The sequence below is a fragment of the Lissotriton helveticus genome, chromosome 11 (genome assembly GCF_964261635.1).
Source record: "Lissotriton helveticus chromosome 11, aLisHel1.1, whole genome shotgun sequence".
NCBI classification, from domain to species: domain Eukaryota; kingdom Metazoa; phylum Chordata; class Amphibia; order Caudata; family Salamandridae; genus Lissotriton; species Lissotriton helveticus.
Window position 1 is genome coordinate 178,982,598 of NC_136072.1, and position 12,964 is coordinate 178,995,561.

Consider the following 12,964-nt stretch of genomic DNA (forward strand, 5'->3'; position numbering starts at 1 on the left):
CAACTGTTGTAGAGAATCTGGGAATATTAACGTCTTATTTTAACTTTTGGCAGAGTTTAATTATTTCCCTGATTGGGGAATTGCCTGGTTCATAATAATTGTGACCAACAATTGTATTTACCCACAGAAGGGGTAAAACTCTTTTATACATTGACCCCTGTATCTAACAAGTTACTTTTGACAGGAGGTCAACATCCAAATACCCCACTCTATAACATACAATACAAAGTGCAGTGACAGGTACCTGTGTAAAGAGTGCTATTAACATGCATATGGGATAGTGTTAAAAACATGACACAAGGTTTTCCACACACTATAAAAACTCATAAATTCATAGCTGCAAGATATCGATTGATTGATTGATTGATGCTTTATTTCGATATGCACATATCATAAAAGCAGTACAAAAAGATAAAAACAGCATGTCGAAATAAGTAAGACTGTACAAATGGAATGAAAATTAAAACACGTTGTGTCAGCATAAATTAGATAAAAAGGAATTAAATTGTTATGGTCAGTCTTCTAAGTCTAATCAACCAAGCCCATTTTAAAAACTTAGCAACAGCACAAACAATAGGAGGGGCTGTATTAGTTAAAAGAATCCGAAGGGCAACAGAGTACTGACGAGTCCCCAGTTCTCTGCAAATGGGACCAAGCCAACGTGATCTGGGGCGACCATAGTCCGGGCATTCAAAAAGGAAGTGTGGCACCGTCTCTGGTTTATCCTGGCAAAAGGCACAAAAGCGTGATGTGGGCTGGGCTTTATTCCACCTTGAACAGAGGTCGGCCAAGGGCAAGGTTCCTAGCCGAAATTTAATGTACAAGGACCTATCCATAGCAACTGATATAATATCCATATATGGCTCATACAAGACAGCGTCTTTGAACAGCAGGAAAGCTGCGGTGGTTTTGCAGTGCTGCTGGCTTCTAGAGCGCTTCACACTAACCCACTCCCAGAAAAGTTTTTTTAGAATCTTCTTTGGAGGAGCGGAGTGACTATGCCAGCAAGAGTCCAAACCAAGTTCCCCTAAAAGATGTTTTATGTCCTTCAGCCATTTGATGCTACTCCAACCATCAGCATGCATCACTTCTGCCAGCCCATTGGCATAAGATTGTAGCTCCGGGACCCTCCACAAGCGTGCCCAGAGCAGAAGGGGACGAAGCCGAGCCTGGTCCCTTATGGCTTTACAGCCAGTGTCCATGAGCACTGGGATGGTCGGGCTGCTCGATGGAATGGCAAGAAGATCCTTGATAAATTTGTTTTCGGCCTTACTCAATGAGTCGACTTTGCCCAAGCCCCACAGTTCCGATCCATAGAGTGAAGCTGGGACCGCACGAGCTTTGTAGATCTCAAGTATAGGAGCAACACAATGTTTTGTGGAGTTATTGTACTCCTTAAGAAGGGCGCCCCCCACCCTTTTGTGGGCCAGAGTCATTTTATCAATATGGGCAGTCCAGCTCATTGCATCATTCAGTCGGATTCCCAGATAATCAAATTCCGCCACTCTTTCTAGGGGTATAGAGTTCAGAATTGGAGGGCGGCCAAGTTTGCGAGGTGGATGCATGACTAGGTACTTGGTCTTGTCTATGTTAATGACGAGGCCTTTAGTGGTACAGAAGTCCTGGAAGCGGTTCAGCAATGTCTGTAGACCTTGGGGGGTTTTAGAAATAAGGAGGGTGTCGTCGGCGAACAACAGAGTTGGAATTTTTACTCCACCCAGGCTGGGAGCGTCTGATGGTTCGCCCAGTAGATGATCTACCACCCCGTTAATATAGAGGGAGAATAAGGTAGGGGCCAAGACACAGCCCTGTCTTACTCCCCTCTCGACCCTGATCTTATCGGTCTTTTCCCCATTCAGCCCCCATCTAACCTGGGCATAGGTGTTGATGTGCAGGTTAATAAGGAGGTCCAATAGGTACGGGGGCATCCCTAAACCATGAAGCACCCTCCAGAGTTCCTCCCTTGGTACCAGGTCAAAGGCAGTCTTAAGGTCAATAAAGGCCAAGTAAAGACTGCCTTTGCCCAGCACCACCACCTTCCAGTGTAACAACAAAAGCCTAAAGGCCTGTTCAATAGTTCCTGTACCCGAACGGAACCCAGCCTGCATGTCGGACAGAATGTGATTGTCGTCCACCCATTGAGTGATTCTCCCCAAGATGGTTTTCCCGGCCAATTTCTGGCTGGAGTCTATTAGGCTTATAGGCCTATAGTTCCCGGGTAAGTTCCGACTGCCCTTTTTAAAAATGGGGACCACCTCCGCACCTCTCCAGGAGTCAGGCACAGGCCCTCCCCCCATGATTGCATTGAGGAGTGCAGAGATTAGTACCCCCCATTCTTCCGGGTAAGCACGGAGGATGTCCCCCGGTAGGCCATCCGGACCAGCTGCTTTCAAAGGGACCAAGGTTTTGATCTGCTTTGTTACATCCAGGGGAGAAAACAGTTCCAGGTCACGAACTAGAGTAAAGGGTGGGATTTTAAAGGAATCAATAAGTGGGCCTTCGACAGCAGAATAAAGATTTTGGAAATGGGAGAACCAAGTCTGGGCGTTAATGGCACAAGTCCTCCGGGAATCGTCAGGACGATTCCTTTTGCCCACCATGTCCCAAAAACCTTTGGCATCTTTCCCACGACTGGCAGCCAGGAGGTCCTGCCAGAAATTAACCTCCCACTCCATCCTTGCATTTTTCTGGCAGAGTGCGCCTCCCTACACTTCTGGTTGTACCAGCCCTGACCCGATCGTAGGCTTGGTTTCCTTCCGCTCGGGTGAGCTGGAACTACAAAGAGGTCGCCAATGGCCTGAATTATGACACAAAACCTGGGTGCCACCTCCATCAGCCCTTCCTCTTGGCAGTCAAGATTGGCTAGGGCTGAGACCAGAAGCTGCCTAATCGCAGAGGTTTTCTCCTCCGAAAGAGCTAGCTTCGCCCACTTTAGCCTTCGTCCACAGTTCGTGACCACTGACAGGTCCGGAGCGGGGTTACAAGGAGAACTACTCACGGTGCTATTGACACACCTGTGGGACAGGGTGAGGGACAGGAAATTGTGGTCACTCTCCACAGAAGGTACAACTACCATGTCCTCCACCAGGCTCCACAGGTGTATGTCAAGGAGGAAATAATCAATCCGTGACGTGTGTCCTGGCCTGTTGTAGGTGTGCGCCCCTACTTTGTCGGACCTGGTCCTGCCATTGGCAGCTCTAAGACCAAACTCCATAACTAATGAGTTAATCTGGAGGGCCACTTCTGTCCACTTTTTAACAGGACTAAGCTCGAGGGGCGGAATCCCCCACCCATTGTCAAGTACCTCTTGATCTGCTAGGATGTCCAGGTCCAGGGGCTCGAAAGTGCAGTTCAGGTCACCTGCCAACAAGGTACAGGACCTGTGTGGAGATGAGCGGAGTTGCGCTTCCAGGCAAGCTATAACTGGGGATTCTCTTCCCCCCTTAGTGCCACGGGCATAGATGTTAAAAATATTTAGAATGACTCTGCCCTGGGAATTTCTAAGCAAAATATTTAGGAGGTCGGGGCAATTAGTGTCCCTCTCCTCCACCCTACAGTTGAGTTCAGTGGCTACCCAGATTAACAGGCCACCAGAGGGGCGGCCCCTGCCAGTTGCACTTTCTACTGCCGGCAAAAAGTGGGTGGAATAGCCCGCCTTGTGTAGGGGCACCCGACTCCAGGTTTCCTGGAACAGGCATATGGAGTATTGCTCCACACGCTCGCTCCAGTCCGGCAACGCCAGCTTCCTCTCGAGGCCCGCCACATTCCAGCTGAAAACCCTAATCTGGGGGTCCGTTACAGCTGCAATGCTACAATCCTCGACAGGGGGTGATAAGACCACAGAACACACATCAAGGGGACCAGCCAGAAAATTATAGGATGCCCCAGTCTCCCCCTTCCCCTCTACAGACTCGGCCGTAGCCTGAGTCTGCGGTGGGGGGGAGGAGCCATTGGATTTGGGGTATGATGTTGACTCAGCGACAAAGCCTGGGGCCACAGCGTCCTCCCCCGGATCATAACTGAGTCAACAGCTCCAAGGTCCCCAATTTGGGGTATCACTGGAGCTAGGCATGGCTGCTGGGAAAAAACTCCCGGGGTCGAAAGGCCGTGGGCAGTGTTCTCCACAGAAAATTGGCCCCCAGGGCTGCTAATATAGGTGGGTTGTCCAAGGTGGATGGTGGGGGTGGTCATAATAGACCGTGGGTAAAAAAATGTCAAATCGACTATGTCGATACCCGATCCAACCGTGGGTTGACCTTGAGAGCATATTAGATGGGCAACCCTAGCATCTTGGAAGTTTACCACCACGCAATCCCCTTCGAGCGATTTTTTCCCGTGTCCAATCCATCCCACCCTGCGTACACCAAGAATAATACCATCCACTCCCGCAGGCAGGGGCCTGTTGGCTTTCAGCCAGTGGATGACCTTATTCTTGAGTGCCTGATGGTTTTCCCGCTGGGTACTCCCAATAGGAGGGACTTTCGTAAGGATGACAACATACGGGTGGCACTCAGGGGGGAGGTTAACTGGGGGGCACTTTCGTCTACTGTTCTGAGGAGGACCTAAAGGGGGACGATTTGTAGGTGGGACGGGAATAGATGCAACCTTAGAAGTTGATGCAACACCGCCAGTTGCATCAGATATAACAGCCCCAGGTTGCGAAGTAGGGCCCGTCCCTCCCTTCTGGTGTTGCCTTAGGTCCTGGGTAGCCACCGGGGTTATTGCTACTGGGGGAGGGGTAGCATGCACGTGAGCAGCATGAGTGGGAGCCTTCGGCTTTATCTGTCTAGGACCAACCTTAGGAGCAGCCAAGATAGTATTCCCAGGGGCTGGATGCTTGGGCGGCTGCATCAGCTGATCACCCAAGGGGGGTCTCACTTGAACCTCTATCCTATTGGACTTATCTAACCTATCTGTCCTATCCTCACTGAGCTTTGGCTGGTGCTTGAGAAGGGTCTTTAGGGCAAAAAAATTGTCCCTAGTAACCTGCTCAAAGCAGTCAAGCCTGTCCCCCAACCTCTTGACCTGGTCTATAAGTGGCAACACAAGAGACTTGACCAGCTTCTCAATCGCCTCCATGGAGTGACCCACGTTGGCCTGGTCAGGCGTTGGTGGGGCCAACAAGGAAGGTGGTACTGTATCAATAACAGCTGGAGCGCAAATAGGTGTCCCTGAGGATACAGGTCCTGCGGCGCTCAGGGGGGAAGGACCCCTCAGGGGCGGGTACCTGGGATGGTTAGTAATCTTGGATGAGCAGCCCTTTCGAGTGTAAATTGCCCTTTTCCCCTTCCTTTTGATAGGCTCCTGGTTAGGTCGCTTTTTAGTCGGAGCTTGTGGGACGGGAGCAGGAACCTCAGGGCAGTGTTGGGACTGAATGCCAGGTGAGCCTGCTAAGGAGAGCTCATTGCATGGATCTATAAGCACGGCACAAGGACTAGTACCGTGGTTACCGGTCAGTGAGCTTTCTAACCCTTCTATACCACCCACTGATGGTGCAATAAAAGAATCCCCAGGTAGATCCCCAAGCAAGGGTGCAGGGGAAGTAGGATTTAAAGGGGACAACACTATTGCTGGAGATGGACTTTTAGCAGGAGGAAAGTCAAGAGAAAGGCGCCGTTCAGATATGGCAAGTTCATTGTCGATGACAGCCGCCACCCTTGTCAGGAATTTGTCCATAGAGCCGAACATAGCACCCCCAGGGGCACTCTCCCCGCAACCCCTCAAGGCCTTACCGGAGCGAGTTGACATGCTGAGTTGCGGCACCACAAGTTGAAACCGGTACGGTAGATGAAAATGGGGTGGCCCTGCCCTGCCTCCTCCTGCCCCGGACGGCCACAGACGGTCCCGCCCTTGTCCCGGGCTTCTCCCGGCGCGCTCCCGCACGCTCCCGCGTAGCGGCTACTGCGCAGGCCTAAGTACACAGGACCGATTTGTTGGTTGGCTGATAGGCAGGGGGGCGTGGCCAGCGGGGAGAGCAGCCCAGGTGTTACTAATTGGGCGCGCTGGGGCTCCTGGATACTGGAGTCCCTGCTTGACACTCGCAACCCCGCTGGTCCCAACGCCTCTCTCGCTCTCCTCCCGCAGTCCTCAGCAGCCTGTGCCCAACCGCCTCCTCTGCCACAGGCGCGCTGCGGGACCCGCGCAGCGGGTCCGGCGAGCTGTTCACGGAAGCCGCCTCCGCCCAGCAGACACACCAAAGCAGGGTGCACGACGTAGATCCTCACAGGAAAAACAGCAAGTCGCAAGGGTCCCGGGTGGGAAGGGGAGGATGCCGGTTTTCACTTCCTCGGCGGGGGGGCATGGCCAGCGGGGAGAGCAGCCCAGGTGTTACTAATTGGGCGCGCAGGGGCTCCTGGATACTGGAGTCCCTGCTTGACACTCGCAACCCCGCTGGTCCCAACGCCTCTCTCGCTCTCCTCCCGCAGTCCTCAGCAGCCTGTGCCCAACCGCCTCCTCTGCCACAGGCGCGCTGCGGGACCCGCGCAGCGGGTCCGGCGAGCTGTTCACGGAAGCCGCCTCCGCCCAGCAGACACACCAAAGCAGGGTGCACGACTTAGATCCTCACAGGAAAAACAGCAAGTCGCAAGGGTCCCGGGTGGGAAGGGGAGGATGCCGGTTTTCACTTCCTCGGCGGGGGGGCGTGGCCAGCGGGGAGAGCAGCCCAGGTGTTACTAATTGGGCGCGCAGGGGCTCCTGGATACTGGAGTCCCTGCTTGACACTCGCAACCCCGCTGGTCCCAACGCCTCTCTCGCTCTCCTCCCGCAGTCCTCAGCAGCCTGTGCCCAACCGCCTCCTCTGCCACAGGCGCGCTGCGGGACCCGCGCAGCGGGTCCGGCGAGCTGTTCACGGAAGCCGCCTCCGCCCAGCAGACACACCAAAGCAGGGTGCACGACGTAGATCCTCACAGGAAAAACAGCAAGTCGCAAGATATCCTAATGTTAGGTGTGATACCTTCAGATAATCTTGGTGTTTTACCCAGCTACATTTTACTGCTCGGTTTTTGAACCACTGGTTACGATGTTAACAGCCAAATTGTAAGTCATAAAATATAACATGATATCTGTTAAAAGGTCAGGACAGTCTTAAGGTGAGACATTTGCAATGGAGACACTTGGCAGCAATGAATGTCCATGCAATAGAAGCACTACTTTCATGTGGTCAGGCACAGAGTGCTTAATAGCAGTGGTGATAACACAATAGAAGAGTGTTCCTAAAGGAATCATTCAAATGTTGTTTTTACAATTTTAAATTTGTCACAACAGTGAACATAAATTGTACAATGCTCAAGAGAAATATATACAATGCATTAATTCTTTTATTAAATCATATTCTTCTTCATTTGTATGAGTATATGTATAAATCATATGTCCATCCATATATGGCAACCTAAGAATGTACTGCTTCCACAGTTTCTCAACATGTGCAGTACCTTATGACACTTTCGTACAGTATTTACATATTTACCATATATGCATCATTTTTGCAAATATATATACAATTACAATTCAATAATTGGTGATATTATTTACAAAGAAGTGTCATACACTTCTTTGTAAATAATATCACAATTATTGAATTGTAATTGTTAACTCATAAATTCAACAGCAGTGCTGAATGTGCCATTTTGTTTAAATTCAATTTAAGGATAGGGGTTTTATTGATTATAGGTATGCATCATACATGTTTCAAATGTAAGAAAGAATGAACGGATAATAAATATATAGCTAAAATGGAAAAATGCAAAGCATCCTACAAACATTTTGTAACTAGTTTGTACACCAAAAGTCTCAACAGTAAAATAATAATACTGATAACATATTTAAAACTTAGAGTGACACAACATACAATAAATAACTAGAAGTCTAGAAGTGGATATGATTTTGCTTCATATATTACCCCACAGTATAGTTGCCCACAATACATTGTGGTAATTTTTTCAAATTAATGACATTTTATAAATGCATCTTTTTATAAAGTAAACATAATGTTAGAAAGCAGCAGACATAGCCCACATGACCTGCTGCTAGTGCTCGCTTGTGACTCCTCCCTCTCGCTCGCGCCCTTGCCTGTTGCAGATAGGGCAGACCATGGTGGAATGGCAGTGTGACGATGTGTGTTCCAAAATATTCGGCATCTGACCATAGGCATTTCCTAGCTCCTGGTGGGATTGGGACTCAGTCTGCGCCATAAGAGGATCATTGGGTGCCACCAGCCTGAGAGACAGGGGGAAATGGGCATTGGTCCTCTGGATGAAAGCTGCCCATGGTTCCCGGATATCCCAAATAGAGTGAGCGTCAGCCACAAGGAGTCATGGCGGGGGCGACCTTCCAACGCATTCAGTAGCATGTTTTAGCTGGCATGCTAGCTACCTCAATAATATAGGCAACTTCTTAACCAAAACAGCCGCAATAGCCCATAATACTCCAGCAGCCCAGAAATTGAAATGACGGTTGGCCTAGGGTTCTTTAGCTGCAGCTGCCCAAAAGAATGCTGGGCAGATGGACGCCCCTGCAGTGGAAATGGCAGAGGGATGCCCATCCTCCAGCCAAGAGCCGCTGCAAGGTCAGTTAGACCTGACTGAGGTGAATGTTTCCTATGACTCCCCTGTGGTTAGACCGGTGTTGCCAACTGAGGTTAACCCTTATCGGTGGATGGTCACAATGAATAGTCCCCAGGATGATGTCAGCTGAGTAATGATGGGGAGCTTGGCCTTATCTCCATGCTTAGCCTAAACACAATCGTAAAAATCAAAGACTACCCTGTGTTTCATAAGGCGGTGACTAGCCAACTTGACAGAAAGAAGAAACCTAATCAGAAGCAAAGCAAAGGGGTGCGAGTTAATAACATTAATGCTGGTCAGCAAGACAGGAGTGTGATGATGGAGGATGCACCTGTCTGCACCGGAGAAGGGTCAGCCCTGCTAGCCAGACAGAAATTTCAGGTCTAGAAAATAGCTCTCTGCGTAGTAAGGACCAAGGAGACCCTCCTTTACTGCTGGGGTCTGATGGTGGCAGTAAGAAAGCTATGATTGATTTTCTTTGCTGCAGGCAGAAATGTTAAAACACTTTTGACAGAAATTTCCGAGCTGAAACAAAAGCAGGTTCATGAGATTGAAATACTACATCAGAGGCTATCCAAGATTGAGCAGAGTCTAACATAAATGCCACATAGGTTGGAGGAGGTGGAGCAAAACATTTCTGATCTAGAGAACAGTTTGTTGTCTGTCAATAAAGATGTCTTGACCGAGCAAAAGAATATTCAGCACTAGAAAATAAGCTTGATGAAATGGAGAATCATGCTAGGCATTCAATTCTCAGATTCACTGGCATTCTGGAGGAAAGTGAGTTCCAGGAGTGGTGCCCAGAATGTAGCTCAATTGATAAACTTACTGATCAGAAATCATATTCTACCAGATGTGCCAGAAGATTTGACCATCATGGGGGCACATAGGGTCCCTGAGCATCGTCCAACGGACAGTAAATATCCATGATAACAATCTTAGTTAACTTTTCAGACAACAGGATAAAAGAGCGGAACTTGACAGCCACAAATCTTAAAAAATCATTTCCATTGGTAGAGAATATGCAGATAAGTGTGTTCTTGGACTTGTCAATAATGCCTTCTCAGGGGCGTAAATCCTTCCAAGAGCTGGTCTGGGAATTTAAATTAATGCGAGTGCAAGCATCCTTAGTCCAGCAATCTTAAGCTGAAAGTCCTTGTCAGCGCCAAATTCCATGTGTTTAAGACAGTTGAGGAGGCTGAGGCCGTTCTTTCTAAGATGTTGAAATCATGAAATATGTGGCAAAATATTTGGGTACGCCCTAGGCGACAGTTTATGTTATTCTTAATTTGATTACATTTGTGTGTTTTAGCTGGATAGCGATGGGAGGTCACATGAGGGACGCGAAGTACAGGAAGAAGGCACCTTTGGAGCTTGAGTCACCTTGGGGGTGAAGGTGGGTAAATCCCTAATCCTAGAACAGGGAGAGAGGTGGGGGTGGGGGCTTGGTGTGCAGTGAAAATGAGCAGGATGTAGATGTGGTTGTATTTCTTAAATGTAATCATGAATAGCAAGCTTCAGGTATGCAGAAGCAGAGAGTTTAGAAAAGTGCATGTTGCAAAGGATTAAGCCAGAAAGTTGTTAGTCCTGACTGGAGGGATGCAACTATTGATTGAATAGATTCAGAATGGGTCAACAAATTAAAATTATTACTTGCAATATGAATGGCTTGTCGAAAAAGCAGAAGATTGGGGCCTTGTTAAAGTGGTTCACATCTTTCAACATGGAGATGATCTTCGTCCAGGAAACGCATCTCAAAAGCAAAACGCCCAGTCTACACATGCCTGAGAAATAATATTTGCCATTCTACACTTCAGCAGGTGTGGCAATGCAGGGCATTGCCATATTGTTTTCCAGCTCTTTGGTCTGGCAAATTAAGGCGGTCTCAAGGGATAGCAAGGGCAAGTGGATTTGGGTTAAAGCTAGTGTTGCAACTACTATGGCCCCATATCGGTTGAAGCGGAGGCTCTGAAACAAATTTATAATTTGGCATTACAGACGGAGGGATCATCAGTAATGGGGGGATTTAAGGCCTGGCAGCTGGACTACCCAGGTTTCTCCCAATATACTTATTATTCCCTGAGATTCCAGTTTGCCTCTTGTCCAGATTTCATCCTTGTGACACATTTATTAAAAAAGGATACTGTTGAGATAAGAGCTAATCCCTTCTCAGATCATTCAATACTTTCCATGGTCATAAATTTAGAAATGATTCAGAGTAAGAGGCTAAGATGGCAATTTGACAAGGCTCTGCTTTCAGATCAAAGCTGGGTTGGTGATACTAAACAATTTATTCATGAGGTTTTTTTAAATAAACACCAATTCGGCTCCTGTTTTTATAGTTAGAAAAGCTTTTAAGGCTGGTTTTAGGAACCAGGATATTTCATACAAAGCCAAATTAATTAGGATCCGGGCAGGCAGGATTCTGGATTTACAAACAACGGTAGATAATGTCCGTGGCCAGCTTATGGGATTGTTGGGGGATTCTGTCCCTACGGTAACTCGCCAGCCTCAGCAAATTCAGCTATCAAGGGCAGAATATGTTCTCTGGGATTTTTTTGTTAGAGACAATTAAGGGCGGCAGAGCCTACCAACAGAAGTTCTACAAGGAGAGCCACCAGGTAGGGAAATTTCTGGCTTGGATGGCCAAGACTCAGAATAATAGACAAACAATTAATAAAATAAGAAAACCCGCTACAAGAGAAATGGAGACCAAAAATATAGAAATAGCTGGGATGTTTTTTCATAATTACAGGTGCATTCATGAAAATGCTGAATGGGTTATGAAGCATGATTTAGAATAGTATTTTAATGGGCTGAAGTTCCGCAAGTCTCAGACACTCAAAATAGTACAATGAATAGTAAACTAGAATCCTGTGATGTTGCCATAGCCTTAAAAAAACATGGCCAGTGCTAAGGTGAGGTGGAGGGATGGGATTCCTACGGAAATGTACAAGACTTTTCTAGATGAACTTCTTCCACTCCTTTTAGTCCTTTTTTTAAAAGCACCAAGTAGGGAGCTGAAATACCAATTTTTTTTAAAGAATCATTTGTTGTCCGTTTTATTAAAAAAGATAAAGATCCTATAAACCTCACTTTCTATTGTGCCATAAGTCTACTGAATGTAGACCACAAATTATTCATGAAGATCTGGGTGGGTAGGTTTGCACAATGTTCACAATCATCGATTCATCTAGATCAAAATGGGTGTTTGCCCAAAAGGTTGATGGAAGCTAATACCTAACAACTGATACAAGCCATCAACTACTTTTCAGTTAATAAAGAGAAAGCGGCAATCCTTATGATGGATGCAGAAAAGGTGTTTGACCTTGTCAAATGGCAAAGCCCTTTCCTGGATATATTCAGCTTCCCACCGGCAATTGTAGATATGTTCAAGAAGCTTTATCAGGGGGCCGAGACTAAGATTAATAATTCTCACAAGGCTGGTATAGTGAAAATTAATTGTGTACCCGCCAGAGTTGATCCCCTTTCCATGCTCCTTTTTACTCTTTTTATCAAACCTTTAGCCTTCAGGATTCAAAATAATCAAACTATTTTACCACCTATTGAGGGGTTGGTGAAAGTCAAGTTGTTCGCCGAAGACATGATTTCATATTTAAGGGGGACTAACAGTTTAAACATCAAGAATGCTATGAATGAAATTGATAATTTTACGTAAATTGTAGGTTATAAAGTCAATCAGGTTAAGACTGCACTTTTATTGTTTAAATCACCATGTTCTGAACTTCCATCTATTATACAGATTCCACGGTATCCTGTTAGATATTTAGGGATTTTTGTAACAAAAGATTTTTCACAACTATTTTGTTTAAATTACAGCGCAACTCTTGTCAAAACAAGTAAGTTACTGGAAAGATGGGCTTTATTGCCTCCCTCCCTCCCTGGTTAGCAGAGTTACTTTGTTTATTCTTCCTCTGTTTCTATTTCTCTTTCTGAATCTTCCCCACAAAATACCCAATGTTATTTTAAAGAACTTGATACCATTATTAGAATGTTTGTTAGGTCTCAGAAACAACCTCAGCTTAAAATGTCTGTTTTACAACTCAACACAATGCAGGGTGGTCTAGCCTTGCCACATTTTGGTGGATATTATTAGACCGCGTTCATTGATTCGTTTATTCAACTAGTAGCAGATAACACAGTTTGCGAGAATTTTTTATTAGATCACATGATTGGGGAAAGTCAAATATGTTTACCAGTTTTCCTCTGCATTGTTAAACATCTGAAGAGAATGAGTTACAAGGTCCTAGACCTAGAGGATTTAACTTCACGTATCACGACTTTTTTCAAAACCTGGGAAATTCCGTGTATGTCACGCTTATACTCCACATCAGGACTGTGAGGACTGGGGATGGAACTGTCTAAAATTATGTCTCGGTCAT